Here is a 21,825-nt window from a genome sequence, read left to right as displayed (position 1 = left end):
TAAACTTTTATCATAATTGGAGTATTATGACTACTCGATACTAATTGTTATTTTCTAATAGCAATTACTTGGCTTAGTGGTTGCTAAATATGTAGGAGAATGTTTGACGTGTTCTAAGGTCAAAGCTGAACATCAGAAACCATCAGGTCTACTACAAAAACCTGAAATCCCGGAATGGAAATGGGAAAACATTACCATGGATTTCATTACTAAATTGCCAAGGACTACAAGTGGTTATGATACTATTTGGGTAATAGTTGATCGTCTCACTTAGTCAGCACACTTCCTGCCAATGAGAGAAGATGACAAAATGGAGAAGTTGGCACGATTGTATTTGAAGGAGGTTGTCTCCAGACATGAAATACCCGTCTCTATTATCTCTGATAGGGATGGTAGATTTGTTTCAAGGTTCTGGCAGACGTTACAACAAGCATTGGGGACTGTCTAGACATGAGTACTGCCTATCATCCACAAACTGATGGGCAGAGTGAAAGGACGATACAAACGCTTGAAGACATGCTACGAGCATGTGTTATTGATTTCGGAAACAGTTGGGATCAACACCTACCGTTAGCAGAATTTTTCTACAACAACAGTTATCATTCTAGTATTGAGATAGCGCCGTTTGAGGCACTTTATGGTAGAAAGTGTAGGTCTCCGATTTGTTGGAATGAAGTGGGGGATAGACAGATTACGGGTCCAGAGATAATACAAGAAACTACCGAGAAAATCATCCAAATTCAACAACGACTAAAAACCGCCCAGAGTCGACAAAAGAGCTACGCGGACAGTAAAAGAAAAGATATAGAGTTTGAAATTGGAGAAATGGTCATGCTTAAGGTTTCACCTTGGAAAGGCGTTATTCGATTTGGTAAACGAGGGAAACTAAATCCAAGGTACATTGGACCATTCAAGATTATAGATCGTGTCGGACCAGTAGCTTACCAACTGGAGCTACCTCAACAACTCGCGGCTGTACATAACACTTTCCACGTCTCGAATTTGAAGAAATGTTTTGCTAAAGAAGATCTCACTATTCCGTTGGACGAAATCCAAATCAATGAAAAACTTCAATTCATTGAAGAACCCGTCGAAATAATGGATCGTGAGGTTAAGAGACTTAAGCAAAACAAGATACCGATTGTTAAGGTTCAATGGAATACTCGTAGAGGACCCGAGTTCACCTGGGAGCATGAAGATCAGATGAAGAAGAAATACCTGCATCTATTTCCAGAAGATTCGTCAACACCTTCAACAGCTTAAAATTTCGGGACGAAATTTATTTAACGGGTAGGTACTGTAGTGACTCGAATTTTTCCATATTTATATATATTAATTGAGATTGATATTTACATGACTAAATGTTTCCAACGTTTTAAGCAATCAAACTTGTTTAGACTTGATTAAATGAAATAAGTTTCATATAGACAATTGATCACCCAAGTTGACCGGCGATTCACGAACGTTACAAAATTGTAAAAACTACATGTTGTGGTATATCTAGACATATATATATGGTTGACATAAGATTATGATGATTAAGTATCTCACTAAATATATTAACAATGTGTGATATACATAAGAAATGAGATTACTAAGTTAAGAAACTCGAAATGATATATATAACGATTATCGTTATGATAACGTCTACTAAATACATATGTATCATATTAAGATATTGATACACTATATTTAACATGATAAAATGATATTTAAATATATCATTAAGTGTGTTAACAATGAACTACATATGTAAAAACAAGACTACTAACTCAAGAATTACGAAACGAGACTAATATGTAACGATTATCGTTGTAACGATATTTTAATGTATATATCATATTAAGAGATATTCATACATCATAATATCATGATAATATAATAATTTAACATCTCATTTGATATAATAAACATTGGGTTAACAACATTAATTGAGATCGTTAACTTAAAGGTTTCAAAACAACACTTACATGTAACGACTAACGATGACTTAACGACTCAGTTAAAATGTATATACATGTAGTGTTTTAATATGTATTCATACACTTTTGAAAGACTTCAAGACACTTATCAAAGTACTTCTACTTAACAAAAATGCTTACAATTACATCCTCGTTCAGTTTCATCAACAATTCTACTCGTATGCACCCGTATTCGTACTCGTACAATACACAGCTTTTAGATATATGTACTATTGGTATATACACTCCAATGATCAGCTCTTAGCAGCCCATGTGAGTCACCTAACACATGTGGGAACCATAATTTGGCAAATAACATAAAATATCTCATTAAATTACAAAAATATTAGTAATCATTCATGACTTATTTACATGAAAACAAAATTACATATCCTTTATATCTAATCCATATACCAACGACCAAAAACACCTAAAAACACTTTTATTCTTCAATTTTCTTCATCTAATTGATATCTCTCAAGTTCCATCTTCAAGTTCTAAGTGTTCTTCATAAATTCCATAAGTATAGTTTCATAAAAATCAAGAATACTACCAAGTTTGCAAGTTTACTTCCAAGCTTTCTAATCCATTCCAAGTAATCATATAAGATCAAGGAACCTTTGTTATGTATAGTAGGTTATATTTCTAATTCAAGGTAATATTCATATTCAAACTTTGATTCAATTTCTACAACTATAACAATCTTATTTCGAGTGAAAATCTTACTTGAACTGTTTTCGTGTCATGATTCTGCTTCAAGAACTTTCAAGCCATCCAAGGATTCTTTGAAGCTAGATCCATTTTTCTCATTTCCAGTAGTTTTATCCAAAAAACTTGAGGTAGTAATGATGTTCATAACATCATTCGATTCATACATATAAAGCTATCTTATTCGAAGGTTTAAACTTGTAATCACTAGAACATAGTTTAGTTAATTCTAAACTTGTTCGCAAACAAAAGTTAATCCTTCTAAATTGAATTTTAAAATCAACTAAACACATGTTCTATATCTATATGATATGCTAACTTAATGATTTAAAACCTGGAAACACGATGAACACCATAAAATCGGATATACGCCGTCGTAGTGAAACCGGGGGCTGTTTTGGTTTGGATAATTAAAAACTATGATAAACTTTGATTTAAAAGTTGTTCTTCTGGGAAAATGATTTTTCATATAAACATGAAACTATATCCAAAAATCTTGGTTAAACTCAAAGTGAAAGTATGTTTTTCAAAATGGTCATCAAGATGTCGCTCTTTCGACGGAAATGACTACCTCTTTAGTAATTGACATGTAACTTAAATTTCTAACTATAAACCTATACTTTTTCTATTTGGATTCTTAATTTATAGTTCAATATGAAACCATAGCAATTTGATTCACTCAAAACGGATTTAAAATGAAGAAGTTATGGGTAAAACAAGATTGGATATTTTGGATCTTTTTAGCTACGGGAATGTTTAACAATTCTATACAAATCATATCCTAGCTAACTTATATTGTATTATACATGTATTCTAATATATTATGTAATCTTGGGATACCATAGACACGTATGCAAATGTTTTGACATATCATATCGACCCATGTATATATATTATTTGGAACAACCATAGACACTCTATATGCAGTAATGTTGGAGTTAGCTATACAGGGTTGAGGTTGATTCCAAAAATATATATACTTTGAGTTGTTATCTATCCTGAGACGTGTATACACTGGGTCGTGGATTGATTCAAGATAATATATATCGATTTATTTCTGTACATCTAACTGTGGACAACTAGTTGTAGGTTACTAATGAGGACAGCTGACTTAATACACTCAAATCTTTAAAACATAATAAAAATGGTCGTAATTATATTTTGATCATACTTTGATATATATGTACATATTTGTATAGGTTCATGAATCGGTCCGTGACCAAGTCTTATTTCCGAGGAAGGAAATATCTGTGAAAGTGAGTTATAGTCCCACTTTTAAAATCTAATATTTTTGGGATGAGAATACATGCAGGTTTTATAAATGATTTACAAAATAGACACAAGTACGTGAAACTACATTCTATGGTTGAATTATCGAAATCGAATATGCCCCTTTTTATTAAGTCTGATAATCTAAGAATTAGGGAACAGACACCCTAATTGACGCGAATCCTAAAGATAGATCTATTGGGCCTAACAAACCCCATCCAAAGTACCAGATGCTTTAGTACTTTGAAATTTATATCATATCCGAAGGGTGTCCCGGAATGATGGGGATATTCTTATATATGCATCTTGTTAATGTCGGTTACTAGGTGTTCACCATATGAATGATTTTTATCTCTATGTATGGGATGTGTATTGAAATATGAAATCTGGTGGTCTATTGTTACGATTTGTTATATATAGGTTAAACCTATAACTCACCAACATTTTTGTTGACGTTTAAAGCATGTTTATTCTCAGGTGAATATTAAGAGCTTCCGCTGTTGCATACTAAAATAAGGACAAGATTTGGAGTTCATGTTTGTATGATATTGTGTAAAAACTGCATTCAAGAAACATATGTCGATGTAATATATTTCTATTGTAAACCATTATGTAATGGTCGTGTGTAAACAGTATATTTTAGATTATCATTATTTGATAAACTACGTAATGTTTTTAAAACCTTTATTGATAAAATAAAGGTTATGGTTGTTTTAAAAATGAATGCAGTCTTTGAAAAACGTCTCATATAGAGGTCAAAATCTCGCAACGAAATCAATTAATATGGAACGTTTATAATCAATATTAACGGGACATTTCATGTTGCATGAGATCCCAACATACAAGCACCACCTTTGTACCACCACCATGCAAAAGCAAAATTTGTCCCCCCCCCCCCTTGTCCCCTATAACCGTCGCCACCATGCTCCCCCACTACCACTATAAATTCAAGCCTCATTCTTTATTTCACACTTCATTTCATTCTCATTTCACACACACTTTCTCTTTAAATTTTCTCTCTAGTCTTTCTCACACTAAAAGCTTAAGAAATTGTAAGTTCTTGAATTTTAATTCTTCTTCTTTTTCTTCTTTAATTTCGACATCATCATCATCATCATCATCAAAGGATCAAGCTTTTTAGTTTTTTGATCTTGTTATATCTTGTAGATTCAAACTTTGATTAAGAATCTTTAAGAACATGAAGGATTCAAGCTTTCTAGCTTTGAATCTTCATTACTTTGTTGGATCTAAGTTTTCTAGCTTATGATCTCTTTGTTTTTGTTAAAAGATCAAAACTTGTGTTTATGATCTTCATGAAACTTGAAGATCTAACTTTTTGCTTTAAAGATCTTCAAGAATATAAAAGATTCAAGCTTTCTATCTTAGGATCTTCATTACTTTGTTGGATCTAAGTTTTGTAGCTTAAGATCTCATTATTTTGTTAAAAGATCCAAACTTGTGTTTATGATCTTCATGAAACTTGAAGATCTAACTTTTTGTTTTAAAGATCTTCAAGAACATAAAAGATTCAAGCTTTCTAGCTTGAAATCTCATAAGTATTATTAAGGAATCCAAGCTTTCTAGCTTAGGGTTTCATTACTTTGTTTGATCTAAGTTATGACTTAAGGTCTTGCTTGTTTGATTTGAATCAAAGTTTGTAGCTTTAAATTTTGAATAGAACTTGTATTGTGTTGAGACTAAGAGCATGATGTAACCTTGGTTCATCATCCATCTAAACGTTTAAGTGAGTTATATTCTGTAATAACCTGACTTTTTCTGTTTACTATAGTTAATTGTCCGTTAAGTATTTAACGGTGATCACTTAGACTTGTGTATTTAAATTGACTTAAATACATACTTAAAAGAGAAATGTTTGAATTAATATGTTATATTAACTTACGACTTATTTCGGATAGCGAAAGAGCTAGAAAACGTTACGATTAAGTTTATCGTCTAGAAGACTTTTCAGTTTACGAAACTCAGGAAAAACGACACAATAATTATTTCCAATAATTATTGACTTTAAGAAAATTATTTTTAATTTATTATTTATTTAATGAATTAAACTCGGTGATTGCGTTTCAACGACTAGTTAACGTTCCGGAGACCCGGTATGGTTAACGGCACTCGGAACGAACCATGCGCGTACATGTAATTAAGAAAAACGACCCCAGGACCCCCCCCCCCCCCCCCCCCCCCCCCTTAGAGGGCCATTCGGCCGAATACCCCATGGACACCCCTTTTGGACTTTTAATTTCTTATTTGGGCTATGTGATTAATTACTGGATTAGATTAAGGCCCTAAACTAGAGTATAAAAGAAAAGGAAACTTGTAAACCCTCACAACTCACAAATAGAAGTCGACATTCATCCCCTCTCCCCCTCTCTTTGGCCGTCGACCTTCACACACACACACACATTCAAAACTCAAAATTGGAAGAAAGCTTGTACACGAACGTTGATCCCCATATCGTTCTCTACGCGATTGTGTGAACAATTTGTGATTTTAAGGTATAACTAGTAACCCTAATTTCATTAATTCAGTTTTTTGATCAATTACATGGTGTAATAGAGTCTAGTGCTCAATTAATGGTGTCTAGTATTGCTAATTGTTGATTGATTGCGAAATTAACGTTGTATGATTGAAAAACGAATTTGTATCTTATTGATCTGATTAAATTGATATGAGATCTTCTCTTGTAATGTGTTTAATTAGAAAGATATCAAAAAGTTATTAATTTTAGACTCCGATTTTTGTGATTTCGTTATCGTATGATCAAGATGTGCTTAATTGAAGTTTTCGTTAGAGTTTGCATGAAATCCGAATTTTCTGAGTTGCATGCTTAGTGTTTTAGCTTATGAAAGTTATTCTAATGTATTCCTTGTGAAAATTTATGCAATTTAGACTAAAGATTTGCGTTAAAAGGTTATCTAATGCTCCCGATATGATTAAACGAAGTTTTGGTTCGTAAAGAATGCTGAATCTGTTTTTAAGCTTACATAAAAATTGCTAGAACGAATTAGGAATTGAATTAGACCTTGAGCTTCTGGAATATGTTACTTTAATTGTTCCTTGACATGTTTCATTTGTATGCGAACTTACGAGAATGTGATTTGCCATGAGTTATATGCTAATCTTTGTTATGTGTTCGATTGATGTTCGAAAACTGATGAGTTTGTAATGTTTTGCGAAACTGTACGAATTGGCTAAAGAAATGCTTCTGATTATTTTATCACTAAACTTTTAAGATGTTATGAGATTACACCAGTTGGCCGTTCTTCAAAATCTATTTTCTATATTTTATGAAAAATGTTTAAAAACTGATGCGTGAGCAGACATTGCTGTAATGAACCTGAACTTGAGCCTTTCTGATATTGGACTTTTATTTATCGTATGAGGTCCTAGCCAGACTTTTTGGAATCTATTTTAAGTCTAGTTAAGATCTGGAGTTGATCATAATTTTATGAATTATGTGCTATGTGCTTTGAGTGTATTTCTTTACGACGTATGATTTTCGAAGGATTACTTTAAGATGTGAAAAATGTGATTTGCTAAACTACGAGCGTTAACATGTTATATGACTTAAGTTTGACTTGTTGATCATGTTTGCATGACTTACTGAGATGTTTGACTTTAGTTGACCACTTTGACCGAGTTGACTTTTGGTTTGACTTTCGTTGACTTGCTTGAATTAGTTGACTTTTACTTGTTTGTTGAGTCAGTCTGAGCACTAGGACTTTACGTACACTGTGGGTTGACTAAGCTCGACCTATTAGTGTATACTTAAGATGATTTACTTATCTAGGTTGTGTTATTCAGTCAAGAGTGTTCGACAACAGTACAGTTTGCTAAGATCATTACGAGTGCTTTTGCTAAGGTGAGTCTACAGTCCCTACTATGTTTTTACAGGGATGAGATGCATGCTTTTTACAAATGTTTTAGGTGTTTGGCACAAGTAACTTACTAAGATTATACATATGAGTTCAGATCAAAAATCCCCTAGCTTGATTATATTAGTTACTTTGTAAGCTCGACTTATAGGGACGGTACCGTTAGGTTTGACAAACCTCATCGCAACGTTAAACAGGTGCTTATGTAGTTGTAACACGTACACTTGATCGGTGTATCACCAGTATAGGGTAAACTAAAGACGTGTGCTCGGCTCACGCAAAGGTTAAAGTTTATAATCAAGTGCTCATGATAATGTATACTTTTTCAATGATGTTTTCTAAGAAAATCTTGTGGCCTAACTTACGAACTGATTTACTAAACCTGTAGATTCACTCAACGTTTTTCGTTGACGTTTTGCATGTTTCATCTCAGGTACATAGAGCTAGTGCTTCCGCTTTATTTAAAGTTATGTGCTGTTTGCTGCTAGAACTGGACGGCGTCCAGCATGTTTACTACTTTTATTTCAAGAACAAATATTCGCATTTAAACAGTTTTTCTTTAATATTTTGGGTTCATATACTTTAGACATTGACGTCAAATGTTTCCAGTTACATTTTCTTAAATAAATAACTTTGTTTTAATGATTAATGCGAATACTTTACGAAAACGTCTCATATAGAGGGCGTGACCGCTAAACTGTGGGACCAGGAGTTAATATACCATTAGTGGATTCTGACGAGGTATTACATTTGGTATCAGAGCAGATCGGTTACCTATGACTAGGCTGCATTAGAGATTCGAACGTTAGGACAACTAGTGCGTCTAGACTGTAACCATAGACTCGTTAAGTTGCATGAACCCTAATAGATAAATTGCTATGCTACTTGGTATCTATTATGGTATGATTACTAAGTGACTAACCTTGTGTTTTCTTTGAGTGCTAGATGACTTCTTCTAATCCTATCATTCTTACCGACTGTGACACGGAATCCGAGGAAACCATGTAAGCGCAAGGAAACACGATACTCGAGTTTGTGGATGATACTGAATCGAAACCCGAGATGGAGACCGAGCATGAGAATGAGCCTGAAGAAAAGGAACCGGCAGAGGATTCCGAGGAAGAATCGGAACCCGAATCCGAATCCGAATCTAATATACCTGATTCACCCCAAACACATTTTGTTCAATCCGATTATGTTATCCCCTATAGACTGAGAGGCCACCGTAGGATACCGAAAGGACCTGCCCGGCGTAATAACCCATTTTATAAGAGTTTTCGCTATGATAACCAGTCACTTGAGATGTGTCGCCATTTTCATCCCTATGATGCTTCTACCTCTACTCCTAAGCCTAGTACCTCCACTACTTCTGCTAATGACAACAACCCTAATAACCTCACAGTGCAATTTGAAAATTTGGAGAAAATGGTCGAGTATTTGTTGAAGGAACTCCAGAAACGCAAAGAGAGATCGCTCGACTAGATTTGTTCCACGCTATCAAACATTATTTGATTATTATTGTTCATTATATGATGTTCACACATACATTATTAGATGTGGCTTTACTTATGTGGTTTTACTTATGACATGAGGAATATGTTACTTTTATTGGTTATGCATGATTTTGAACAAGAAGTTTGTTTCCCTAAGTGTTGGTTTATTGATGGCAATTTATGGTTAGTGTTGCTATTGCTATTGCTAATTAGTGATAATGTTACTAGTGTACATTGTTCTTACTACTGCTACTACTAAACGTCATGTATTGCTATTATATATCGTTAGTACTACTAGGATCACTACGATTTAATATTAGTTACTATGCATCATTCCGTTGCTAGTATATTTTATATGTCGATTTCATTGACACTAACCGAATGTGTTATCTTGACCAGAAAGATAGTGCTGTCTAAGCCAGTTTCCCAAGCTGATGTTCGTCGGTGGATTTTCGAAGGATTAACCGAAGCTGTGGCAGAACTCCGAAACGGAACTAATAGTAACAATGTGAACGCTACGAATCAGCGAAACCAAGATACGACTAATACATAAAACAATGGACAAGTAGGGTGTACGTACAAGACTTTCTTGAGTTATGAACCACACTCGTTTAATGGCACCGAAGGTCCAGTTGGTTTGACTCGTTGGTTTAAGAAGCTTGAGTCAGTTTTCCGTATCAGTGGTTGTAGAGATGCGGATAGAATGAAGTTTGCATCTAGTAAGCTATCTGATGGTGCTTTGACATGGTGGAATACCTATGCCAACTCAGTAGGTATGAATCAAGCATTTGAGACTCCATGGGAGGATTTGAAATGACGAATGATCGCAGAGTATTGTCCCTACACCGAAACTGTTAAGATGGAGCGAGAACTCCAAAACTTGAAGCTAGTGGGTACTGATTTGACTAGTTACAATAAGAGATTCTTTGAGCTTGCCCTTATGTGTCCACATATGGTTACTCCCGAACGTCGCAAGATCACTCTTTATGCGAAACGGTTTGACCGAGAAGATTCAAAGTGGTGTAACTACTTCGAAGTCGAGAACTATACAAGAAGCTATTGAGATGGCTAGTGAGTTAATCGATCAATCTGAACAGCGAGGAAATACTAAAACTCATGATAATAAGAGGAAATGGAATAACAATAACAATAACTCAGGAAAGAATTACAATCAGCAGCCCTTTAAGAAACAGGATACTGCTAAGAGTAATGCTGCAACCCCAAATGCTAATTTTGGTTATAAGGAAAAGTTCCCGTTGTGTGCTAAGTGTAATAGACATCATCTGGGGGATTGTTTAAGAAAGTGTGATAAGTGCAAGAGGAATGGACATTTGGCTGCCGAGTGTAAAACTGGTACGAATATGTGTTATGGGTGCGGAAAAGAAGGTCATTTCTGGAAGGATTGCCCAACTGCTAGTAAGACTAATGAACCTGCAAGAGGAAGAGCTTTCAACATTAACTCCAGTGAAGCTCGTGATGATCCTAAGCTAGTCACGGGTACGTTTCTTCTTGATAATCAACATGTTTATGTACTTTTCGATTCCGGGGCTGATAGAAGCTTTGTGTCTAGAAATTTTTGCCATAATCTTAAAAATGCTGTATCGTCATTAGAAAACTTATATTCTATAGAACTAGGAAATGGTAATCTAATGAGTGCGGATAAGGTTTACCATGATTGTACTTTGAATTTGGCTGGAATGTCGTTTAAGATAGATGTGATACCTATTAAGTTAGGAAGTTTCGACCTTGTGGTTGGAATGGATTGGTTAGCCGAGAATAGAGCCGACATTGTCTGTCATCAAAAAGCGATTCGTATTCCTGTTGTTGAAAGTGAACCTTTAATGGTGTATGGAGAGTGGAGCAATACGCCGTTACATTTTATTAATTGTTTGAAGGTGCAGAAACACATGAGAAAGGGTTGTCTTGCTATGCTGGTTCACGTAAGCAAAACTGAATCCAAAGGCAAGAAACTCGAAGATGTGCCCATTGTTAGAGAATTTCCTGATGTGTTTCCAGATAAGTTACCCGGTTTACCTCTGCATAAAGACGTAGAGTTCCAGATTGATTTAGTTCCCGGAGCGGCACCAGTAGCGTGTGCGCCGTATAGACTTGCACCATACGAATTACAAGAGTTGTCTAGTCAACTGCAAGAGCTTTTAGATAAAGGATTCATTCAACCGAGCTCGTCGCCATGGGGAGCTCCAGTTTTGTTTGTGAAGAAGAAGGATGGATCTATGAGACTCTGTATTGATTATAGAGAGTTGAAAAAGTTGACTATCAAGAATAGATATCCATTGCCGAGGATTGATGACTTGTTTGATCAATTGCAAGGATCGACATGTTATTCTAAGATCGATCTAAGGTCAGGTTATCATCAAATGAGAGTGAAGGAATCAGATATACCGAAGACATCATTTAGGACACGCTATGGTCATCATGAATTTATCGTAATGCCGTTTGGATTGACGAACGCACCAACTGTGTTCATGGATCTCATGAACCGTGTATGTAAGTCATATCTAGACAAGTTTGTTATAGTGTTTATCGATGATATATTGGTATATTCTAAAAATGAGAAAGAACATGAACAACATCTCCGTTTGTTGCTAGAGATGCTCAGGAAGGAGCAGTTATACGCAAAATTTTCGAAATGTGACTTTTGGTTGCGAGAAGTGCAATTCTTGGGTCATATCATAGGTGTCAATGGTATTCAAGTTGATCCTGCAAAGATAGAGACAGTGAAGAAATGGGAGACTCCTAAGTCGCCAACGCAGATGCCACAATTTTTAGGACTTGCTGGTTGCTATAGACGATTCATTGAGGGATTTTCTACTATTGCCCGACCGTTAACAGCTTTGACTCACAAGGGTAAGAAGTATGAGTGGACAGAATTGCATGAAGCTGCATTTCAGTTGTTAAAGGAGAAGTTGACGACTGCGCCGATTTTGTATTTACCCGAAGGAATCGAGGATTTCGTAGTTTACTGCGATGCTTCACTGCAAGGTTATGGTTATGTGTTAATGCAACATACGAAAGTGATTGTATATGCATCTCGATAATTGAAGATACATGAATTGAACTATACGACTCATGATCTAGAGCTTGGTGCTGTAGTTTTTGCATTGAAGTTGTGGAGACACTATTTGTATGGTACTAAGTTCACTATATTCACGGATCACAAGAGTTTGCAACATATTTTCGATCAGAAACAGCTTAATATGAGACAGAGGCGTTGGATCGAATTGTTGAATGATTACGACTGCGACATTAGCTATCATCCTGGTAAGGCTAATGTAGTGGAAGATGCTTTGAGTAGGAAGGAGAGAGTTAAGCCTATTCGAGTTAGAGCATTGAACTTGACTATTCGAAGGAACCTTACTTCTCAGATACGTGACGCACAACTAGAGGCGTTGAAAGAAGAGAACATTTCTACCGAATCACTTCGAGGAATCGATAAGAATTTTGTTACTCGAGATGATGGAACCCGGTATTTTATCGACAGAATATGGGTACCAAAATTTGGCGGATTAAGGGAACTAGTGCTAGAAGAGGCACACAATACAAGGTATTCAATTCATCCTGGATCTGACAAGATGTACCAAGATCTTAAGGCACTGTATTGGTGGCCTAATATGAAAGCTGAAATTGCTACTTATGTTGGTAAGTGCTTGACTTGTGCTAAAGTTAAGGCAGAGCATCAGAAACCGTCAGGTTAATTAACACAACCAGAGATTCCCCAATGGAAGTGGGAAAATATTACAATGGATTTTATCACTAAGTTGCCTAAAACGGTAGGAGGTTATGACACAATATGGGTTATCGTTGATCGTGTTACGAAGTCTGCTCGTTTTCTACCGATTAAGGAAACGGATAAGATGGAGAGGTTGGCACAAGATTTACATAAAGGAAGTAGTTTCTCGACATGGAGTGCCACTATCCATTAGTTCCGACAGAGATAGTAGATTTACATCCAGATTTTGGCAAGCTTTGCAAGAAGCTATGGGAACTCGTTTAGATATGAGTACTGCATACCATCCGCAGACTGATGGTCAAAGTGAGAGAACGATTCAGACGCTAGAAGACATGTTAAGAGCGTGTGTGATTGACTTTGGAATTGGATGGGATAGACATCTACCGTTAGTAGAGTTTTCCTATAACAATAGTTATCACGCGAGTATAAAGGCAACGCCTTTTGAAGCACTATATGGCAGAAAGTGTAGATCACCTATATGTTGGACTGAGTTAGGAGATAGTCAGTTAACTGGTCCGGAGATTGTACATGAAACGACGGAGAAAATCGTGCAGATTCAAGAAAGAATGAAAATAGCACGAGATCGTCAAAAGAGCTATACAGATCTTAAAAGGAAAGATTTGGAATTTCAGGTTGGAGATAAGGTTATGCTTAAAGTTTCACCCTGGAAGGGTGTAATGCGCTTTGGAAAAAGAGGAAAGTTAAGTCCGAGGTATATTGGACCGTTTGAGATTACCGAACGAATTGGACCAGTAGCGTATAGATTGAAACTACCGCAGGAACTTAGCGAAATTCACGATACTTTTCACGTTTCTAATTTGAAGAGATGCTTATCAGATGAAAGTTAGGTAATTCCATTAGATGAAGTGCAAGTAGATTCTAAGCTTACTTTCATTGAAGAACCTGCTGAGATTATGGATCGTGAGATTAAGCAACTAAAGCAAAGCAGAATTCCATTGGTTAAGGTTAGATGGAATGCCCGAAGAGGACCAGAATTCACGTGGGAGCGTGAAGACCAGATGAGGCTTAAGTATCCAAAACTGTTTCCCGAGGAGACGACTACGGCGAATGACCACTAAAATTTCGGGACGAAATTTTTCATAACAGGTGGGTAATGTAACAACCCGACTTTTTCCGTTTACTATAGTTAATTGTCCGTTAAGTATTTAACGGTGATCACTTAGACTTATGTATTTAAATTGACTTAAATACATACTTAATAGAGAAATGTTTGAATTAATATGTTATATTAATTTACGACTTATTTCGGATAGCGAAAGAGCTAGAAAACGTTACGATTAAGTTTATCGTCTAAAAGACTTTTCAGTTTACGGAACTCAGGAAAAATGACACAATAATTATTTCCAATAATTATTGACTTTAAGAAAATTATTTTTAATTTATTATTTATTTAATGAATTAAACTCGGTGATTGCGTTTCAACGACTAGTTAACGTTCCGAAGACCCGGTACGGTTAACGGCACTCGGAACGAACCACGCGCGTACATGTTATTAAGCAAAACGAGCCCATGACCCCCCTTAGAGGGCCATTCGGCCGAATACCCCATGGACACCCCTTTTGGAATTTTAATTTCTTATTTGGGCTATGTGATTAACTAGTGGATTAGATTAAGGCCCTAAACTAGAGTATAAAAGAAAAAGAAAACTTGTAAACCCTCACAACTCACAAATAGAAGTCGAAATTCATCCCCTCTCCCCCTCTCTTTGGCCGTCGGCCTTCACACACAAACACATTCAAAACTCAAAATTGGAAGAAAGCTTGTACACGAACGTTGATCCCCTTGTCGTTCTCTACGTGATTGTGTGAACAATTTGTGATTTTAAGGTATAACTAGTAAACCTAATTTCATTAATTCAGTTTTTTGATCAATTACATGGTGTAATAGAGTCTAGTGCTCAATTAATGGTGTCTAGTATTGCTAATTGTGGATTGATTGCGAAATTAACGTTGTATGATTGAAAAACGAATTTGTTTCTTGTTGATCTGATTAAATTGATATGAGATCTGGTCTTGTAATGTGTTTAATTAGAAAGATATCGAAAAGTTATTAATTTTAGACTCCGATTTTGCGTGATTTCGTTATCGTATGATCAAGATGTGCTTAATTGAAGTTTTCGTTAGAGTTTGCATGAAATCCGAATTTTCTGAGTTGCATGCTTATGAAAGTTATTCTACTGTATTTCTTGTGAAAATTTATGCAATTTAGACTAAAGATTTGCGTTAAAAAGGTTATGTAATGCTCCCGATATGATTAAACGAAGTTTTGGTTCGTAAAGAATGCTGAATCTGTTTTTAAGTTTACATAAAAATTGCTAGAACGAATTAGGAATAGATTTAGACCTTGAACTTCTGGAATATGTTACTGTAAGTGTTCCTTGACATGTTTCATTTGTATGCGAACTTGCGAGAACGTGATTTTCCATGAGTTATATGCTAATCTTTGTGATGTGTTCGATTGATGTTCGAAAACTGATGAGTCTGTAATATTTTGCGAAACTGTACGAATTGGCTAAAGCAATGCTTCTGATTATTTTATCACAAAAATTTTGAGATGTTAAGAGATGATACCAATTGGCTGTTTATCAAAATCTATTTACTATATTTTATGAAAAATGTTTAAAAACTGATGCACGAGCAAAAATTTCTGTAATGAACCTGAACTTGAGCCTTTCTGATATTGGACTTTTATTTATCGTATGAGGCCCTGGCCAGACTTTTTGGAATCGATTTTAAGTCTAGTTAAGATCTGGAGTTGATCATAATTTTATGAATTATGTGCTATGTGCTATGAGTGTATTTCTTTACGACGTATGATTTTTGAAGGATTACTTTAAGATGTGGAATATGTGATTTGCTAAACTACGAGCGTTAACATGTTATATGACTTAAGTTTGACTTGTTGACCATGTTTGCATGACTTACTGAGATGTTTGAATTTAGTTGACCACTTTGACCGAGTTGACTTTTGATTTGACTTTGGTTGACTTTCGTTGACTTGCTTGGATTAGTTGACTTTTACTTGTTTGTTGAGTCAGTCTGAGCACTAGGACTTTACGTACACTACGGGTTGACTAAGTTTGACCTATTAGTGTATACTTAAGATGATTTACTTATCTAGGTTGCGTTATTCAGTCAAGAGTGTTCGACAACAATACAGTTTGCTAAGATCATTACGAGTGCTTTTGCTAAGGTGAGTCTACAGTCCCTACTATGTTTTTACAGGGATGAGATGCATGCTTTTTACAAATGTTTTATGTGTTTGGCACAAGTAACTTACTAAGATTATACATATGAGTTCAGATCAAAAATCCCTTAGCTTGATTATATTAGTTACTTTGTAAGCTCGACTTATAGGGACGGTACCGTTAGGTTTGACAAACCTCACCGCAACGTTAAACAGGTGCTTATGTAGTTGTAACACGTACACTTGATCGGTGTATCGCCAGTATAGGGTAAATTAAAGACGTGTGCTCGGCTCACGCAAAGGTTAAAGCTTTATAATCAAGTGCTCATGATAATTTATACTTTTTCAATGGTGTTTTCTAAGAAAATCTTGTGGCCTAACTTACGAAATGATTTACTAAACCTGTAGATTCACTCAACGTTTTTCGTTGACGTTTTGCATGTTTCATCTCAGGTACATAGAGCTAGTGCTTCCGCTTTATTTGAAGTTATGTGCTGTTTGCTGCTAGAACTGGACGACGTCCAGCATGTTTACTACTTTTATTTCAAGAACAAATATACGCATTTAAACAGTTTTTCTTTAATGTTTTGGGTTCATATACTTTAGACATTGACGTCAAATGTTTCCAGTTACATTTTCTTAAATAAATTACTTTGTTTTAATGATTAATGCGAATACTTTTTGAAAACGTCTCATATAGAGGGCGTGACCGCTAAACTGTGGGACCAGGAGTTAATGTTCCGTTAGTGGATTCTGACGGGGTATTACATATTCCTTCTTAGTCTTGACATTATAGTTGAAACTTGGTCAAAGTGATGCTAAAACATCAAAGAGTTCTACACTTGAAGCTTACACGCATCAAGGATGAGAACCCTGATGAGCATCAAACACCAAGAAACCCACCGGAGCACTTGTTTCTGTTTTTCAGGGTCTGATCTGACTCCTGGAGCTTCTGGAAAATTGATTTTCAGAAAGTTCGGGATGTGTAGATAACTTTTTGTTTAAAACTCACCTAAATCCGATATACGGTTAAGGATTTATAGCCTTCCAAAGTTCACTACGTTTTTGTAACGACGTGCTGAAATTTATGACCTACTTGATCTTTGACCGTCGCCATGGTCAAACAACATCGAGTTAGGATCTGAATTTCGGATAGCAGTAAGAGGACTCACCAACGGAGCCTTGGCCACTGAACGAGCTTCATTTCAGTTTGTATAGAGGTCGTAACGGCTGTACGAATTCAGCTATTCGTTTCGATCTCTATTCTTGTTGAAAACTTGCTTTACGTTTTACGTATGATGATAATGATGATGCCTAAGACTTAGCCTATTTACTTTTAAACATTTTGGGATGATTTACTGACTTAGTAACCTTTGACTTAGGTTGAGGACCTTTGGACCAACTTACTACTTGCTTACTTTTTCATATTGACTTTACCGCACATTCATTGTGAGTTATAGCTCCCTTTTTACTTTAACTATTTTTGGGACTGAGAATACATGCGCTTTTTATGTTTTACATACTAGACACGAGTACTTTAACTTTATATATGTGTGGATGATATAACGACACAAATTTTCCCCTTAGCTCGGTAACGTTTAACTATTGGTTTATGAACCGGTAGACGCGAATCTTAGATATGGATCCATAGGGTTTGACATCCCCATTCGGGCTAGTCGCGCTAGCATTTAACGGGTGTTTAATACTTCTTCTGTTTTTAACGCACTCGCCAAGTGTACTTTTAGGGGGTGATATATTGTTTTACGTTAAGTTAGTTACCAAGTGCCCACGGTTAAGCATATACTTTTCATACTGTTTTGAATACAAAATCTCGTGGTCTACCTTACGTTATTGATTACAATCAAACTATAGCTCACCAACATTCGTGTTGACTTTTTAAACATGTTTTATTCTCAGGTAACTAAGACGCTTATTGCTTCTGCTGTTATAGACTTGCTGTGTTAGACTTCCACTGTATTAGACTTGCTGTGTTAGACTTTCGCTGCATTGTTTAGAGACGTCTCAATCACGGAAACTTTTTACTTTGCATTCATTACTTACGTTACATTTGAATTATGGTTTTGTAATGACCTTAGTGTCACGTACTATTTTTAAATGCTTTCTATTAGTAGAAGCATGCTACTCTTGTTAGACATTTGTCATTGGGAAAACGTTCTCTCTTTTTAATGAATGCAAACTTTGCTTTTAAAACAGCATGTAGTGTTATACCGTGTAATGAACCTGTTGTTGATTATCCGTACCATTGATTTTTGGGACGGGGCATCACAGGTTGGGTCACAAAAGAAGAAGCCTAAGGCTTATGCACTTTATCCACAAAGACAATAAGTTTATGAGACTCTTCCTTAGAAATCACAAAATAAGCAGATTTGACATCAGGTAAAGGGTCTCTCATTAACAAATTACTTCTAATTGACATGTATTCATCATCCAACCCCATTAAAATTGCATCAGCTTCTGTTGTTTATTGTAATCTTTTATAGCAACACCTGCTGCACATGTACAAGCAGCATCTCCACATGTACAAAGAGGTATAGAAAGCATCTGCATCATATTGTCTCCAAAGAGTATTTAGTTTATGACATGTACAAGGAGGTATAGAAAGCATCTACATCATATTGTTTCCAAAGAGTATTTAGTTTATGGTAATACTCAGAAAGTGTACTACCATTTTGTTATAAAGAATTGATTTGATGATGTAGATTGAAAATAATTGAACCATCAACTTTATAATATGTTTCTTTTAAATCACTCCAAACAACAAAAGCCAATTTAGAAATTTTGTTTGCCCATAATACAGTTCATCAGACACACATTCAAGAATTCATAACAAAACAACAGAATTACATCTATCCCATGGGAAGCAAGAACAGGGTCAGTCTCATTTTTTGCCAAAGTACCATCAACAAATCCAACCTTATTCTTAGTTGATAAAGCAAGAAGCATAGATCTACACCATATATTATAATTTTCAGTTCCTTTAAGTTTGATAGTAATAAGTGGATTATCAGTAGTATCACTAGCATGTAAATAAAGATGATCACCAAAATCTAACTTATTAATCAAAGTAATAGCATTATCATCACCCAAGATAGCAAGATAAGCAAATTAAACACAGTAGAAAAACAAATTACAGAACACAAACACTCCAAAAACACACAAAATTAACACATTCACAGCATCAATTGCTTTCCAGACACCTGTAAGAGATAAGAGTACTAACTCCCAATGATTGGCTATTAGCCAAGCAATCTGTAGACAAAAAGAAGCAAGAATATATATATATATATATATATATAGGTCTGGAATCAACCAAGTGCTTGATCAGGTTTTCATAGGTTTCATGAATAGATTAAGATGTTGGGATTTAACAAGTTTCATAATACTTATAATCATTCAAGAAATAAGATTTGCGGAAGCGTATAAATTACCATTTTTGAACTTGTAAATCTTTAACCATTTAAAGTTAAATCCCAAAAAGGATCAGGTTGTGAAACATACTTACAAACTAAGAGTGAGTTTAGAGTTTATACCTCCTCAAGCTTGTTGAGGGTAGTTTACAAATGTGCAAGATGATGATGAAGATGAAGGCAAGAAAGCTTCTAACTTGAAGCCTCAAGTGTGTAATACCCCAAGCTTTTGATGCACCAACAAAACCTTCAAATTGGTTAGGATTTAGAACACTTAATCACTTGATTTTACAAGCAAAATGCTCCCTTTTTTTGTTAAAACAGTTCAGCCAGAAATGCCCAAAAAAATGAGCTGAATGCAGTTTTTTTTTTATCACTTATGTGTACTACAACTTGAGTCAAGCCTTGGTTTTAAGACCCTTGCATGTACATAAGGAATATTGTGTTAAAAGTAACAAAATAGGCATGGGTGTGTCATCCTTGGAGACACAAAATTCTGCACATGTTTAATAAAATAACAATGTCTTAATATATATAAAACTTGTTATATTTATATAAAACCATGTATTTTATTAAGTTACTTGCTTATTTTATAAACCTTTTATAAAATATAACACAATATAATTATTTAAACCTATAAATAATTAAATATAAATTATTCAAATAATTTATCTCAAGTGATAATATTTTAGAAAACCGATTTTCTAAAGTTTAAGTGTTACGTATTTATTTAACGATCCAACCGTTGAGATTAAATACATATAGAGTGTCGGTAAGCTTGTTATTGGGTATGACCCGACTTGGGGTTATAACGTATTAGCCACATTAATTTAATATGTCTCTTGGGCATAAGAAAAACCTACAATCTCCCACTTGCACGAGAACATAAGAAATTAATGCAAGTGACGGATACCACCTAACGACCGTCCATTACCCCCAATATGTTATGACTATGTGCCATTCAATAACATCATCCCTTTAGAGTTTCCATCTCAAATATGAATAGGTGAATCTTTCATCACATCCTTTCGTCCTAGATGTCATGTTAAATCCAAGAGACACAGAGTGATCACTCTCTTTTAGATTTAACTTTATCAGGCCTTAGACATCTGACTCTCAACGAATAAGAGGGACAAATTCCATCTTGATTACATACGTCCTAGATATATACTTTGTATTACACCTGAGCTCTTCCTTATGAACTACCATATTTCAGAATAGCGAAGGAAAGAATCAAGGCATAATACTTAGTGAATATCCGAACCCAATATGTATCTCAGGTCAGAGGATACAATGATATTCGCCTTTACTCAAGATTACATGTGATCAACCACAAAGGCTCCATTTAGTAAGTCTTGAGGGCGGGTCTTCCAATATTTGTGTCCCACAAATATCTGTGAACCTTGGTTGCAACCTTGCCCCACATTCATCCCGTGAATGTATACCAATCCAAGTTCACAATAGTCTAAACCTCACATTTGCTCCCACAAATGTGATCGACTATGGAATTTAGAATAATTACTTATTCATGGATAAAATATGCAAAATAGGAACATAACTCAAAATAAATTAATACCATAATTATATTAATGAGTTTGAACAATTTCGTTCCGTTACAATACTTAAAACAGATCATGACCAATCACTAGAATATCGAAGCCCTAATGCACTAACATGCCCTTGATGTTTTGCACCATGTAAGAGTTTCGTGAGTGGATCCGCTATATTAAGATCTGTGTGAACTTTGCGAATACATATCTTTCCCTTTTCAACTTCATCCCTTATGTAGTTGAATCTCCGCTCAATGTGATGGGTCTTTTGGTGAGCACGAGGTTCCTTGATTTGAGCAATCGCACCCTCGTTGTCACAAAAGATCTCAAGAGGGTCCTGAATGGAAGGGACTACTCCTAAGTCATCGATGAATTTCTTCATCCATGCAGCTTCCTGAGCTGCCAATGATGCGGCGATGTACTCTGACTCTGTAGTGGATAGAGCAACAACATCCTGTTTTGAACTCTTCCAAGAGACCGCACCTCCATTTAATGTGAAGACATAGCCGGATTGTGATCGAGAATCATCTCGATTAGTTTGGAAGCTCACATCCACGTAACCTTTTAC

Source organism: Rutidosis leptorrhynchoides, chromosome 1 (genome assembly GCF_046630445.1).
Source record: "Rutidosis leptorrhynchoides isolate AG116_Rl617_1_P2 chromosome 1, CSIRO_AGI_Rlap_v1, whole genome shotgun sequence".
Lineage (NCBI taxonomy): Eukaryota > Viridiplantae > Streptophyta > Magnoliopsida > Asterales > Asteraceae > Rutidosis > Rutidosis leptorrhynchoides.
This window is presented reverse-complemented; position numbering follows the sequence as displayed.